General features: G+C 39.2%; 1 pseudogene; it reads right to left on the bottom strand.

The window, feature by feature from the left end:
- Nucleotides 1-12,398: 12,398 nt before the first annotated feature.
- Nucleotides 12,399-15,598, bottom strand: LOC115733953 (annotated as a pseudogene).
- Nucleotides 15,599-17,141: the final 1,543 nt, after the last annotated feature.

The raw sequence follows: 17,141 nt of genomic DNA, 5'->3' as shown, positions 1-17,141 counted from the left end.
ATATCAGAATAACATAAACTTCTAGATTATAAATTAAGAAAACACTCATTATAATGGAAAATGGTCGTTTAATATATATAGCAATTTCTGATAACCTTCTTCTTATTGACATATTAGCCCGGGGCTAACTTAGACCCTTATATCTAACTAACATTGACCATTAGTCATGTATTATCTTTCAAATTCTTGCACATATGTTGGCCAAAAGCCCTCGAATCATCCCTTTAAATGAGGGGAAAAAATAAAAACTCAGTGCATAACAAACATTTCAAAATGCTTAAGTTTCTTGCCAACCATAATGGTTATTACTATTTGAAAAAGTTTACGGCTAATTTCTAACAAAAAGAAATGTTATGACTAAATAAAAACATCCAAACTTGATATTTTCACATTCTCATTCTTTAATAGTATTCTTCCAAATTGAGGAAATATGGATATTTTTTAAGATAAAACCCGGGATTTTACTAACCAGATCAATATATGACCCAAGTCAAAATTTCATTTAAGTATTTCAAGTCCTTGCGGCATGGATTAATGTGGTTTTTCAAGAAGACTCTCGTAACATGCACGCGAAGCCTTAGCCCATTTCAAATTTGAACGTTAGGTCTGAAAGCCCTTTTGAAGCCCGGCCCCTCTCTCCTTCCAACCGTAATGCCATGGAATGGGCATGATTCCTTGCCACCTGAGGACTGGGTCACCTCAAGCAAAAGTTCGAATGAAAGGCATTTGTGGAAGGTGGGGATGCCCAAACTTGACAGAGGAAAGGGATAAGGTTCATGCAATTGTAAAAGGGAAAGAATGAATCAAGCCACAACTAGACAGAGCTCGATTAATGACCGTGACGGCTTGCTGCATGATCGAGACGTGCCCTGGTTCATTGTCGTCATGCAGGCAACCTTGTTTGCGATCGGGCCTAACTTGATCCATGACTGAAACTTTCTTTACTCGCCATTTGTTTTAATTGATTGTGACCACGATTTTCTATTCCTCATATTTCGATTACCTTTTTTGGCATACAACTATGCGAGGGAGCGTAATTGAATGACGGGGTACCTTAATTTTGCAACTACATGTCAATATAGGCTACTCTCATGTAGTAAAACGCAGGCACCATGCAGATGTTCAATTGAACTCATGCATATATTGAGTGGCCTTCAGAATCTACACAATTTTACTGAATTGCATGCTTAGATTTGATTTGGGCTTTTCCTGTTGACAAAAGCCCTAAATTCTAAGCGTACGGGCACCACATTGTCAATTCCGTCGACCTTAGGCCTCAGCATGATACCGGTCTTCTCTTCTGATGGCAACGATTGAAAATGTCGATTTTGGGGGAAGCTTCAACTGATAGTTCAGCTTCGCAAGCAACCGACAAGTTCTGTCGGTTTGAAAAATTTCACTTCCTTTAGTTTATGGGCTCATACGATTACCAATTAGAGGTGATCGTCTTTTTGATTCTTTTAAAAAGGTATACCGAAAGAAGACATATATGATTTATAAACCGAGAGAATGTGATAGAGACGATCACTGTTAGCAATCCTTTAAGCGTTACTATAGGAGTTCGAAATATTAATGGCATTTTGGCTTCAAATTGCCAGGTTGGGATTGAGGACTTCAGATTTTTATTCTAGAAAAGGCTAGTGAAAATGGACATTTTTTTTGCCATCTTTCTTTAGTGTTTGCTTGACTTTATTCTGGTGGTTGGCCCGCGTTCGAGAGAGAAACTTGTCTAAATCAGATGTATGTGACACGGGCCAGGAGTTTCGTGTCCCTCATACGATGCGAGGGATCAAACGACCGGTGTCGTCGTGTCCTTCCACACTCGTAAACTTTGAAGTGATGCTTATTGGTGTCAAACATAATGAGTGAGTGATGCAAAGGGTAAAAGTCAACTGGGTCTGTAGAAGTAGTGTCATGACAGTTTGTGCTAGGAGTTTTAAGATTAGATAGAATACATCCTTTAGGAGCTCTGAAGGTGAGGATGACCTCCCGTATACAAACCGGTCGAAAGATGATGTTGCTCTCCCGATAATGCCATGGCAGGCCGAAACTAGTTGTAGTGCCTAATGCAACATGTTATTGCTCAATACAAAGGATGCCCGAGTTAAGGTGAGCATGGTATGACTCGATACGAGAAAGACATTTGCCCGAGTGTTCCATAAATACCTAAAGAAAAAGGGCTGACCTGGTCTTGCACAACTCGCCGGGCGCCCCACAAGCCGTTCCGCAGCCAAAGAATCTCCGAGCCCGCGACAAATGGCATATTAGCAAGAATACCTCCGGTAGGTGTGTGAATCGGAAGAAACTTGCGGTCTTCTTGGTCCTACGAGTGCAAAGAGTGAATCGCCAAAGCCAAAACAAAAAAAAAAAAAAAAAAAAAAAGGAAAGGCTCGGACAATGTGTGGCTTTTGACTTGCTTCTAGGATGCCAATGGGGGCATAGAGAGAAACCGGTTCCTCACTGAAATGGGAAACATTCTTGGATCCATTTGGCGAATCACAAGATGGGTCCTCTACCATGTTATAAATAAGCAAAAACCCTCCATTGGTTAGCTAAATATAAAAGAGAGAAAAGAAAAAAAAAAGTGCTTATTAGGGAGAAAGAAAGGTGCTGCCAGGTTAGTGCGGTTGGCCAAAGCGTCACACTTTGAAAGCGACGGTGACTATAAAACGTTGCTACTAGGGGAAAAGCAGTTGGCCAAAGTGCCACATTGAATCGCACGGGTGACCAAAGAAAACCCAAACGACCATCAAAACAAAAACAAAAGAAAACAAAAAGAAGCTATCGATGTTAAGGAAAAATAGTTCTGTTGGGCGAGCACGCGACTCCATTGGAGTTGATGGTAGGAAAAGGGGCAAGGAAGCGACATAATTCACAATGAGGGCGTTGCGGAAATGAGTGGAAAGAATGACACAGGCCGCGAGTTTCTTGACCCTCGTACGATACGGGGGATCGAGCGATTGGTGTCGTCAGGTCCTTCCTCACTCGTAAACCTTGAAGTGATGCTTGTTGTCATCAAACATAGTGAGTGAGCGATGTAGAGGGTAAGAGTCAACTGGGTTTGTAGGAGTGTTATCATGACGATTTGTGCTATGAGTTCTAGGATTAGATAGAATACATACCTTAAGATCTTTGAAGGCAAGGTTGGCCTCCAGTGTACAATCCGATCGAGGTTGGCCTCCCGGTAAGTGTAAGAAACTCATTTAGGTCGACCGAGATGAACAAAGGAAGATTCAGTTGAGGCTGCATAATAGTATACCAATACGTGTCTGTCGTATACTCGGTTGTGATAAGCCAATTGAAAGTTATCCTAAAAAATGCTCAATTATAGGTCTTGTCTCAATTTTACCCCATTTTTTTTTATCTCGAAAAAAACCCTCAAACTTTAGGTCCAATATCAAATTTGTCTTGAATTTCTCTTTGTCGCAAAAAAAATCCTAAACTTTAGTTACAGTCTCAAAATTGCCCCAAATTTTTTTTTGTTTAAAAAAATCATAAACTTTCAATTTATTCTCAAATAGACCCCGTGCTCCATTTCTAACTTGATGTGACATTTTCACATTGATAGAAAAATTAACATTAGCAAAGTAATGGGGCAATAGGTACGGACCAACCTAACATTTCCACATGAATAACAAATGGACCACAATAAAAATCATTGAAATTATACAAAATGAAATTGTTCCAGGATATGAAATTAGGGACGTCTAACATTGGTTTTTGGACAAAGGGCTGATGAGGCAGATTTGAGATTAGAGTAAAAATGGGTGATTTTTCTCCTAGACAAAATAAAAAGTTTTGGGTTAATTTGGGAATGGACCTAAAGATTGGGGTGTTTTTGAGAAAAAAAAATTAGGGATAGATTTGGGACTGGACCCAGAGTTTGGGGCTTTTTCGGACAAAAAAAGTTTGGGGTAAAATTGCGACTAGACCTAAAGTTTGATGTTTTTAGGAATTCGACCATCATTTACTTTTGGCTTTTATTTTCTTTTTTGAACTAGTTTCAATCTCATCAGTATTCTCCTTTTTTCCCTTTGTACAGTTGGACCAAATGGTCTAGGGCCAACCGAACAAAATAGGGAAAAGTACACTAAAAGTGTCATAACTTGTGTACAACATTCACTTGAGTGCCATAACTTTCAAAACGTTTACTTAAGTGCCATAACTTTCAAAAATCGTTCACTTGAGTGTTACGTCGGAGCAAAATCATTCACTTGAGTGCTATAGTAACTTTTCCGGCGTGGTACAATAACTTTCCGGCATCTACAAGAACTTTTCCGGCTGCAACGTCAACTTTTCCGGCTGCCACGTCAACATGGCACTCAAGTGAACAATTTTTAAAAGTTATGGCACTTAAGTGAACTTTTTGAAAGTTATCGCACTCAAGTGAACGCCGTACAAAAGTTATGGCATTTCTAGTGTACTTTTCCCGAACAAAATATTATTGAAAGTCCAATTTCTCCCTATTAGAATCAAAACCCTATTTTCTAGGAATGCTTAGCTCAATTTATCGCCTTTCTCGCTCTCAACTGCTCATTCGCTTCGCTTAGCTTTGCGCCGCTTGCTCGACTGCAAGTTCCTCTCTACCTCCCACAACCAGCGCCCCCCGGGACGCCGAGGGATCTGCTTTCAATTGGTTAGATCTGTGCATTTCATGGTCTGTAATATGCAGCATGTGTGTTTGGTTCTGATAACATACTTTGTTGGGGACATATGTGAACATATTTATTGTAATGAAGTGACTCTCTTGTATAAATTTATTGCTATGTCTCTTTACATTACTTCAACACTAAATATAAAAGTTTACAGTCATTTTTTTCAATTTTAAACAAATTAAAATGAATAAACTAAAATTTGTCACGTCAAAGGGCTTTCCAATTGTAATGTTTACCAAACAACATTTAGTCTAAAGTTGCTTTTCAATGCACTTTGCAATTACAGCTTATCAAATAGTCATGCATTTCTCCAAATCCCTTTAGATTAAAAGCATTTACATTTTTCCAAAGGCTTTTCTTAAATGTTGAATCAAGAGCTAAATGTCTAGTGAGCTCTCGAGCATCTTTTCCATGGTTCTAAATGCTTGAGCCTTTCACTGTCCTTGAGAAAAGCTAGATAACTCAAATCAGAGTATCCCTTTATTGGAATGGGATGGGACCATCTTTTCTGAAGAAGGTAATGGTGCTAAGGCCCCGATCTCCTTTCATAACTGGCATATGTCCATTATGAATGTTACCCATTCTACATTTGTGCCCCACTATCCAAACATTTTTCCCAAGTTAATTTGCTTCTGTAGAAACCACAGGACATGTTATGCTCGTTCAAGGGAAAAGTTATCTAAAAAATCCTAGACTTAATGTATTTTAATCAATACAGTTGTAAACCTTTTAATTTTGCTAATTGAGTCCTAAACATTTCATGTTTTTTTAATTGAGTCCATGCAGCTAATTTTGGCCGGAAACCGATGACTTGATCGTCGGTGGTCCTACATGGCATAACAGGCGATGGTCGGAGGGCCTAAGGGCCAGCATACCACCCACGCACGCACCAGGCGAGGGTGTCATAGCCCTTGTGGGCTTTGGGTGAGGGCCACGACACCCTCATCGGATCTGGGCGTCGCAGTCCTCACCCGCAGTTGGTGAAGCACAGGACAAAAAGTAAAAAAAAAATTAAAATTTCAAAAAAAAAAAACTCAAATGTCGACACCGGCGCCGCCCATGCTTCGTAAGGTCGATTAGTGACCACGCAATCAATTTCCCGCCAAAAAGGGTCAAATGTACTCAATTAGCAAAACATGGAAAGGTTTAGGATTCAATTAGCAAAATCGAAAGATTTAGACTAAATTAGCCACAATATAAAAGGTTTAGGAATTTTTGGTCAATTTTTCCTTTCTTGAAGTGTTCATGGCCTTTTGCATAAATTAGGACACAAGGTCATAGGGTTGAAAAAAAAGGCAATAACCACCTTGAATCAGGAATATACTAATTTCTAGTTTAAGCATAAACGCCTCTCGAAAATGCTTGATTGGTAGTTTCTCTAGACATAATGTTCTACATATTGACATATTACACTTGAGCTAGCTTAGACTCTTATAGAGCTGAGCATAATGGACCGCCCAAATTGGGAATCGCCCAAACCGAACCGATCGGGTTGGTCCAGTTCCTAAAGGCTTCAGTCTGATTTTTGATTTCATAAATTGAAATTGGTTATGATCGGTCCAATTCCAAGAAGGAACAAGACTGCCCAAAGCATATAAATTTTATTTATTTTTTTATTTATTAAATTTAAACATAAACTTAATTTAGCCTCCTTCGTTTATGCTTTCGTACATCACATCTATGTGGATGAGAAAACGGATCACCATGGCTCAACTTCACAAAAAGAATGGGTGGGCTAAATACTTATAGCAAATTATTTGCTCATTGTGCAAGTCATTCCCTCTTTAGTGTCCCACATCGATTAGGAGATACAATGAGAGAGAATGACTTGCTATAAAGATAGAATGCATAACTCACTTATTTTAGTTTTCGACCGGCTCCATTGGACTGCTCAAATTGAATTAGGATCAAATCGATGGTGTGGTCCTCGATTTCCTAAAATTGGGAATCGGGACCACCGGTCGGGTCCCCGATTCCTTAAGGAGCCGGAACGACCCAAACCATGCTCATCCCTAGACCCTTATATCTAATTAACATTGACCATCAGTTGAGCCTTGACTTTTCATGTATTAGGGGTGAGCATGGTTCTAAGGAAAAATTTGAGCCTTGACTTTTTATGTATTAGGGGCGAGCATGGTTCTAAGGTAGAACCCGGAACCCGACCCCGCATCCGGTTCCACGTTCCAACTTCTAGGTTTCAAAGTATGCACGATAAGTTTCAAGTTCTAAAAATTGGAGAACATGTTCCAACGGGTAGATTCCAAGTTCTAGAAAGATGGAACCTTAACATGTTTTTGTGTTATTATTGGTATATGTCTTTGCACAATCCTATGGTATTTCATGTCATCCGGTGATGAATGTGTATATGGAACTACTAGTTTGAGCTTTTTATTTTTAGCGATATTGATTAATGAGATTAATGTTTCATATTTATTCGTGTGATTAAATATGAGTTGTGGTCGATGGATTGTAATAGCAAATTATGGTCATTAATCATGATGATTCACCGCAATCATTCAATTAAAAGTACTGGAGGAACCTGAGTATATCATGAAACCCGTGATAGAGTAGGTTTCAGGTTTCAGGGTATGCAGGGTAAGTTTCAAATTTCAAGATATGCAAAGTAGGTTCCAAAGCATGCAGGGTAGGTTCCAAGTTTCCAAAAATGAGGAACCTGTTTCGATGGGTAGGTTTCAGATTTTAAGTGAAACCTATATGGAACCCGAAATCACTCATCCCTAATACATGAAAAGTCAAGGCTCATTCTCAACTGAATATTCTCACGTTCTCATTATATAAAAGCATTCTTTCAAATTTAGAAATTATGGATATTCTTTTGGCTAAAACAACTGAAGTTTGTTAACAACTTCATCGAAAAAAAAAGGGATCGATATGCGACTCGTCTCAAAATTTCAAGCAAGTATTTCAAGACCTCACGGTACCGATTAATGTGGTTTTTCAAGAAGACCCACTGACATGCACGCAAAGCGCTAATCCATTTTGATTTTGAAGGTCAGGTCTGTAAGCCGTTTTGGATTGCCCGGCCCCTCCCTCCTTCCAAACGTAATGGCGTGGAGTCATACAATACTTGGGCATGACTCCTTGCCACCTTTGGATCACCTCAAGCAAAAGTTTGAATCAAGGCAGTGGCAACGCTAAAATTGACAAAGGAAAGGGATAATTTTCATGTAATTGAAAAAGGGAAAGAATGAATCAAGCCACAACTAGACAAAGCTTGATTCGTGACCGGATGGGGCCTCCTATGTGATCGAGACGTGCAGTGGTCCGCTGCTGGCATGCATGCGACCTTGTTCACAACCGGGCCTAACTTGATCCATGACCGGAACTTTCTTTACTCGCAACTCCTCGCTATGGATTGTTACCACACTTTTATGTTCGTAATATTTTGATTACTTTTTTTTTTCATATTGTTATTCCATATTGCTATTCATTGATACACTAAAATGTCCTTGCAGGAGACTGAAATTAAATGGAGTGCCGTAATTTTGCAGCTACATGTCAATTAAGGCCGATCTAAGAAAACGCTAGTGCCATGTCAATGTACAATTGAACTCATGCACATATTGAGTGGCCTTTGGAATGTACACCATTTAACTGAATTGCATGCTTAGTTTGACCTAATGATTGCGTTTTTGGACAATGATAATTGATACTCCCGTCATAATATCTTCGAAGCATTCTGGTTGAATAATATTGGACGAAAAGGGAGTCCTATGTATATTCAAAAACTACGAGGTGAATATAACCAATGGAGCAAGGCTCCGTGAATTCCTGCCACCGTTTCAACAACGAAATGATATTATTATTGTCAGGAGAAATCTCTTATGATATTTTGAAGATGATCAAATAATCAAAGGCTACTGACGCATTTATTGATTGAGTAGAGCTAGGTGAAAGATGCACAAGCTGTTATGCATATGTTGTCTTAGCAGAACGTTTGAAGGTTGGTAGTTCTCTATCAATGGTGAATAAGGTATTGGACGTAGAGGTGTCTACAAACTGGAGATACCTAAGTACAAGGTAAACAAACCTAGAAAAGGAAGTTTAATAAAGTTTGGAAGGACCTTGGATAGGTGAACAGTAAGGTAGAGCCACGATTATTAATATGCTGGAATAGACCAAAAGATGGAAACTCAAGTGAAGCACTGCATATTGCATTTGAAGTTTGTACTAGCTCAAACGTTGATGCAAGACGAGCTCAGATGTTGTCGCAAAGCTCAAGCTTTGAGGGAGTATTTCATATGCAACGATCATACTATTATGCGATACATTCGAGATGATATAATTGAGATATTATATTATCACAATAGCTATAAATCAAGCTGAATTTATTCTTGAAGATTACCAATCATGAAGATCATTCAAGAGTTTGGATTACGGAAGACGAGGATGGCATACCATACGAATAACTCCATCTTGGGAAACCCCGATCACGATTATATGGGTGATCTAATTGAATGGGAGACTCTTTCTTTTGATATTCTCCACGGTAATGAAATCCTTTGTATACAATCTCTTCCAAACGGAAGGTTTGGAGAGTTATCCTTTGGAGACTTTGCAATGGCTAGTTGGAAGGTGAAAGAGTATAAAAGGATATCTCAATGCTGAAGAGAACATGATAGTCCAGAATCTTAAATTTCAAAGTTCAAAAGAGCTTCACATCCTTCATTTATTCTTGATCTAAACACTGTAATACTTGCAGGATTTCATTCAAGTGTGTAAGTGATAGACGGGAAGTCTATTGACTTGAGAATCATCATTGAGTTGTAACCTCTAAGCTATTCACGAATGGAATCCAGCTGATTGACTGTCAACGTGAAGAAATAAACGTAGGCTTGAATAAAGCCGAATCACTATAAACTCTACGTGTACATTCTTTATCCCTTGAACCGCTTGTCATTTTCATTTGATAGTTGAATTGTGCACGCTACTGCTTCTGAGGACATCTTAGATCTTGCTCTTGCTCAAACTTTAAACTTAACTCTGAGCTTATTTATTTAAAATTTCGCATTAATTTTTAAAGTTCTTTGAAATCACTTATTCACCTCTCTCTGGGTGATACCGCTAGCCCCAATAATTATTACACATTGCTAGTTCTATAGTTTAGGTCAAATTGCCTTGAACCTTTTTTTTTTTTTTTTTGGGGGGGGGTGTTTCAAAAATTTCCTCGAACGTTGAGAAGCATCGAGTTTGAGAGATACTTTCCAAGTTTTATCAATAGACTTTTTGGAATTAATTTCTATCATAAAGAAATTAAAGCTACAAGTCTCAAACCGAACTGCTGAATAGTGCTGTTCAAAGGATGTTGTGGTTCTGACGTGGACGTCGTCCGTCTATGTAGTGAAACCGGTACTGATGTGGGTTTTCTTTAATAAGTTTTTTAACAAAGTAATTTGTTTAATTATTTGCCATGGGCATAGTGGCCTCGTTAATGGCCAGCAAGGGCTTATTGGTTTTCGCTAGATAGTCGGTGAGGGCATCTGGGCCCTCAACAAGAAAAAAAATTTAAAAAAAAATTAAAAAAATTACTAAATGGTATCCACGTCAGCCTCGGCCACGCCATGTAGGACGGAAGATGTCCATATCTTTGACCAAAATTGGTCGAATAGATTAAATTAGCACAAACATAAAAATATTTATGATTAAATTGGTACAATTGAAAAGTTTCGGACAATTGACATCAATGCAAAAGGTTTAAGACCTTTTGTACACTTTTTCCGAATTAACTCATGTGTGAGGATGAACTAAATTATATTGTGATCAAAATTTAATGTGGTCTTTCCAATTTATTTGACGACCATGGAGACTTTTCTTTTTTGTCAAAAGAAAGATTCCATTCATTGATCGGGATAATACTCGAGAGGTATATAAAATGCTTTTAAGCTCCCAAATAACTACAAAAAAAGGCAAATACCAGAAAGCAAATAACAAAACATATTCTGCAACTAGAAGTACACTCTCATCCTTCAAGAACAGATCTACCACCACAAAATTTCGACGGCCGATCACCAGATTCAAGATCACACACCGAGAACCCATACCAATTCATTAATCACGGTTGAGATTGATAAAGCACCAAGCAAGTGTATATATGTGGCACCCATAATAAGTCATAGTTTGGAATCCGGTGGTGGTGGTGGTCCCATTGCCACCCTTATTTCGTTACTGTGCACAAAGAATGTTAAGTGGTTTTTGCTGCATCTACGTTATCAAATTCTTTTAGCATTAGGCCGATTATTTTCGATTTGCAAGTGTAGTATCTCCAAATTTATGTTGAGTTAGCGCTTGTTTCGTGGATGAGTTCCGGCGATTAGGTCTATTTGTTCCGGCCAGATCATATCCAGTCTTCGAAATGGACTAAACTAAGGACATAACCAGTAAAGTAGGGATGGCAGATGGGCCGGTTTAGTTTGGGCCCAGTACGGCCCGGACCAGTGCCTAAACAGTACAAAATCAACATAAAAAACATTCCTTAAGAAACCACATACCCCGATAGTGATTCAAACAATTAAAAAAAAAATCAGGAACACGTCATATCCAAACTTTTGACTTGTCAACCTGCTTGATAGCCCCTGGGTTGGAAATTAAAAATTTACAGGTTGATGATATTAAGCTCGTTAGATAACTTTAATTAGAGTTAGGACCGAGCATAATGGACTGATCGAATCGAGAAGCGCCGGAACCGGATCGGATTAGTCTGTTTGGTTTGATTCCCGGAGACCTCGATCCAATTCCCGGTTTCATAAAATTGGGTCCGGTTCCCAATTTCAAGGGGAATCGAACCGATCTGAATAATATTTCTTCTTTAAAAAATTTTCCTAAACATAAATCCAAACCTAATCTAAGATTACTAGTATAACTTTCAAGCGTAGTGACAATGCAATATAATTAACGAAAGGTTGTTCGGTGAATATGAAGTTAGCAAGAAAAATTTAACAACGAATTACAAAAAAAGAAAAAGAAAAGGCAACCGGTCCAATGATTAGACCATCCGAAATCGGATCGGATTGGACTTAATTGGGAACCAATCACCCCTAATTAGAGTTGTTTTGAAACAACCAATTAACATACAAAAGGGTCGCCTAATTCATTCGGTAAGCCAAATAATTGATAGCAATTAGAGATCTAGCCAACTATATGGTTAGGACTCACCCATTGTGGTCGCGATCCTATGTTTGTATAGAGATAAATGAGTGTTAACACCTAAAAATCAGTTCTTAAGTTCACAGCATTGATTTCTCAATCGGTTCATTCATGTATAACCTGAATTGGAACACTGTACAATCAAGCCTTACCCATGCAAATTTCTATAAATGCTCTTTTAATTTTGTTTTCATTTGGCCATAAAACAATATAAACAATACATAATGTTGATAGGCCAAAAGGCGAGGAATGCAAAAACCAAACGAATGGACTGCTTTCTGTGTACTGTTTTGTTCCTACAAAAAGCTTTGGCAGTTAAGACATAACAATGAGATGTTAGGAGAATCCAAATGAACACTTCAGGTGAGTCAAGCAGCCAGAACCCTTAAACACGCGCCAAATCTGCTAAACTCTTGCCAAAATGGAAGTATAGAATCGAAGCTAGCACGAAATCATGAACAGAAAAGAGTTTTCCTTTTATTGATTCGGCACTGCTGAATAAAGGAGGCATTATTAGGAATAATGTATTCACATCGATGCTGCGAACACCGCCTAGAGTAACACAGACCCACGATCACCTCAATCGAGGTGAATCACACGCTCGTCACCATTATTTAAGATGGAGACTTTGAACACAACATCATCCCTGTCAATAAGCACAAAAACGCAGGCATTTCCTATGCGCAAATGAGCTTCTCTTGCAAACACAGGCCACCCAGCAGAGAACAACACTCGGGCGTCCCGCTTATATCTTGAGAGATTCACTGCCCATGATCTGTCTGAATACGCAAGAGTTGCTGTTTTCTTGTTTTCTTCAATATGTTGCCGGACGAATTTGCCGGGAACACGCTGCACATGAGTAAACGTTTGAATAACCAGCGTATGCTATGTATACTGAACGAAGGACAATAATTTAAGCATGCAGTCTTGGATAAAAAAGCACACAAGGCCATATTAGCGAGTTTCAGGAGCTTTAGCCAACAGTCTTAAGAGGCTCATGAAAGCCATCGATCTTAACCCGCAATGTAAAGCATTTTCAAACAAATTACAGAACATTAATTGCCATTTTAGGTTAGTACTCAATTCAAGTGACTGTCCATCCTTTCATGCGGAAAGTGATGGAGCAGCTTGTCGAGGATATCCAAGTGAATGGATAGTCCCAACATTATTACAGCCTTTACTTCTGTTTTTTCTTCCTTTTTTCCTGATTCCGCATTACTCCGCCACTGGAATGCCCCGCGCTTACTCCAAGGAAACTATCTATTGTCATATGATTCCCCATACAAACCAAATCAACCAAGGAAAACACTGAGGAAAGATTAGATAGAGATCGTAATCAAACTTGAGATATGGCAGTGATGGATTAGGCTCGAGATTATACCAATGTCCTAAAATGGGACCGTTGTATCACCATTTTGAAGAAGGGATGCTCCAAATCAAATTCGCTGGCTAACTCAGTAGTCCTGAGAGGCCTCGGAAGAGTAGGACCACGAAATACCGGCTCAGAATGGTTCATTCTGCATCTAGACCATTTGTTCTTGTCTGGCGATAAAATGAGAACTTTAAGAGACATTATTGCCGTGAATATTTCTTTAACCGACTATGAAGATCTTTAGCATAGAATTTGTGTCATGCCATAACCAGCCTAAAGTTCCACTTCGCACAATGTAAATCAAGTTTCTACCTGCACTGCTGATAACGTAGACTCTGAATACAATGTCATCTCTATCAATTAGCTCGAACACGCAGACATTTCCTACACGCAAGCGAGTTCCTCTCACAAATGCCATCCAACCAGAAGAGAATGCCGCTGCATTTGGATAGCTCCTAAGCTTCACCGGCCATGTTCTGTCTGAATGCGTAAGCGTTGCGAGTTCCTTCATTTTCCGGATGTGCTGTCTGATGAAACCACAAGGAACATTCTGCCCGCACACATTTGAATAACCCGTGCTTTATAAGAAGGACTGGGGAAGCATTCCCTTATTCAAGAAAGCAAGCAAAATGTAGGCCGATATGGTAGTTTTAGCGACTCCATGAACAGTCTTTAACAGGAAAATAGTCAAAATGTCGAAGTCTCTGATCTTAGCATTAGCATGAGCGGTAGAGGATCTTTGCCTTTTTTAAACATATGGGATATAGCAGACCCAAGGAAAACGCTAAGTAGTTTCCTACAGAAATCCAATCAGCTTAGGAAAAAAGCCAAAATAGTAGTGAATTAAGCTCTCGATCTTACCAGTGTACCATGTCCAATATAAGATGGCCGGATCACCACCTTGAAAAAAGGATACTCTGAGTCAAATTCGCTGGCAAATTCAAAACTAGGAAGAGGACGTGAACTTGTCAGGCCACCATAATTCCGCTCAGGATGGCTCACTCTGCATCTAGAATGTCCAATCCCTTCTGTTCTTTGAAAAAAAGAAATATTTCTATGACGCCAGTTTGAACTTTTCATTGGTTGATTTACTACCATGAACAAATTTAACGCAGAATGGAGAAAATATCGTCATGGAAATCAAGATCCAGATAAGTTGACCAAACGAAAAATTTGCTTCTCTTCACCAAAGAAGTTGTAACTACTTAGCCACAATAAGCATGATGGAAATGATAAAGTTATCAGTCAACATAAACAAGCTTATCAAAAAGTTCTCAAGTACTTGAAAAAGAACTAACAAAGGAGAGAGCTCTGTAAGAAGAAACAAGACTCATAAAATGACAAGACACACCTTCGAGATCTTGTGATGAGCAGCTTGGACTCGACTGAGAACATGGTGAATGAGGCTCGACCCTCATTTTTGACGAGTAGTGCAATCCTCCGAATCTTCAAGTTTTACCACATCCTCCCTCTTCGGCGAGATAAATCCACTCCTGAGGTTCGATATGCAGCTCGACAAATAATCAATCTCCGAAGCACTCTTATCAAATATCATTACGTGAAAACTGGAGTTTCCTTCATATTTGAAAACTATGAGGTGACCATGACCAACGGAGTAATGCTGCATTAATTCTCGCCACCCTTTCCACAACCAAGCCGTGCCGTCGTTAGGCTTTTCTACTCCAATTCTCCAAGTCGAGCTGCCCGGAACCTTGAGTAGCACCAAGCTTGAGAGATCCTTTCCATATCTTCCCAAGAATTTTTTCGGAATTCCCTATTAAGGAAAACTCAAAAGTTATAGGTCCGGGACTCAAATTCATCAAAATTAGATCGAAAGTGCAAGGGAGAAAAGGTAGAGCACTGAGCCAATTTTAAGTTCTGCAACACGGTGATGAAAGATCGGTTTGCACACAAGCACGGTTTCACCAGGCAACTAAGGATTGAATTCTAGTTATAGTTGCTTCATTTAACGAGTGGAAAGCTAGAGAGACCCAACACCTTTGTCCACACTATCCTTACTCAACAAATCCTCAATTCCAAGTTCAAGAACTGATTTTTCATCTAGAATAATTCAAAATTGAACACTTTTTTCTTCAGGGTTTTTGTTCTTTCTTTCTTTTCGCAAGAATCAAGATGTTGATACAAAGCCAAATGCATAGAAAGATCTCCAGATTGTATGTACACAGCACGAGGGCGAAGGTTCTAAACCAAGACAGAAACTCTCGAGACATTGGAGCTGAATCATAAGAAACAGACTGTTTGGAAACGTGGGACTTACGAGCTTCCCAGATTGAAGGGTGTCGGAGAGAATGATCTTGAAGAAGTGAGGACTATCAAGACGAGGTCCAGTCGCGACATCTAGCTTGGCACCCCCATTTTCCCTCGGCCGCCGGCTACCGCAAGCCATGTACGGTAGTGTCACGGGGCTCACTGAAGGAGGAGGAGGAGGAGGTGGTTGGTGGTGGTTTGTGCGATTTGCCTTTGTTCTTGAGGCGACCTTCTCACAAAAGAAACTTACCGAGATTGATAATGTTATTGTCGCCAAATGATAAAACCATATAATATTAATTCCCCGAAAAGGCACAAATTGGTTACTCCAAACAGAAAATTCCAAACATCAATCCAGTCCGCGGTAAGGAGGCACATCAAGTTATTGTTTAGTCAAATATAGCCTCCATTACTCTATTTCCATAAATCGAGAATTCTCTACAGAAAATCACTACTTGCCCAAGTGCCATGTAGAGTTATCTTATCAGATTAAACGCCACATCCTCGATCCGGCTTCATTCTCTAAGAAATTCAAAACTTTAGTTATAATCTCAAATCTATCTCTAATTTTTTTTTATCTCGAAATATAACCCCAACTTTCACTTGATTCTCAAATCTATAATGGTCGTCCAAGTCACCATTACTTATTCAAGGTGATGGTATTGCCACATCAGACAACATAAATTATAAGGGAAAGAAAACCTAAGAGACAAAAAGAGAAAAATAATTTTTTTGGGTCAAACAAAGAGAAAAAGAATTGAAAAAACACAAAACTAGGTCCATTTATATAACAAAAAAACAACTTTTAGGAAAATCTTTTTTGAACTTTTGGCGTTTAATTCACAAAAATAAAGTAGTCAAGAAAAACATTTTCAATCAATAAAAAAACACATTCAAAGAGGAAAATATTCCCACTCCCCTTCTCTTCCCCATGTTACTCTCCCCCAAGCCCCTACGGCTGCGTCCGATTGCTGCCTCTTTGAAGAAGACTCCGCAACCCCGCCTTGTCCCATCAATCTCCAACTCAAATTTTACAATCCGATTGCAAAAGCCAAAATCACGTCCACGTACTCAAATCTGCCTCGACGACCCACCGATTCCGCTCAAATTAGGACGAATTTAGAAGCTTTTAGCTCGAAGTTTGTAAAGCGGGAGGAAAAACCTCTAAGAATTCAAATTTGGAAGCCGTGAGCTTGTGACGCAGCTCGAGATTCACAACCGAGCTGTGATGAGAGAGAACAATACTAAAAATTGTATGATCGAATATGAAGAGCGACTACGCCTTACGAGCCAACAGATGAGGGATGAGGCCACCGGACTTGGGCATGCTTGTCCCTCACTTGCGGCTAGTTACCGCCATGGCCGACCAACCGAGGAAGAGGGAAAAAGAAAATAGAGAAGAAAATAATAAATAATTCAAAATTTTTGATAAATTTTCCCTACAAAATTAAATTAGATTTTCAATATCAAAGGGCGAAAAATATTTTACTATTCATTTAGAAGTTTTAGTCAAACAATGAAAAATTTGTTATTTTCCATTCTCTCGTAAATATTGTCGAAAAATGTCTCACTTTCAGCTAAACAAACAAGCATAAGAGAGCGAGAGAGGCGGCCACGGCCGCTCAAGCTCTAAGCCTCTAGCGGGCCGCGCATGCCCCAAGCTCGCGATCGTAGCGAGCACG

This window comes from Rhodamnia argentea, chromosome 5, assembly GCF_020921035.1.
Source record: "Rhodamnia argentea isolate NSW1041297 chromosome 5, ASM2092103v1, whole genome shotgun sequence".
Classification (NCBI taxonomy): domain Eukaryota; kingdom Viridiplantae; phylum Streptophyta; class Magnoliopsida; order Myrtales; family Myrtaceae; genus Rhodamnia; species Rhodamnia argentea.
The sequence above is the reverse complement of the archived record's forward strand: the minus strand, read 5'-3'. Positions and strand labels throughout refer to the sequence as shown.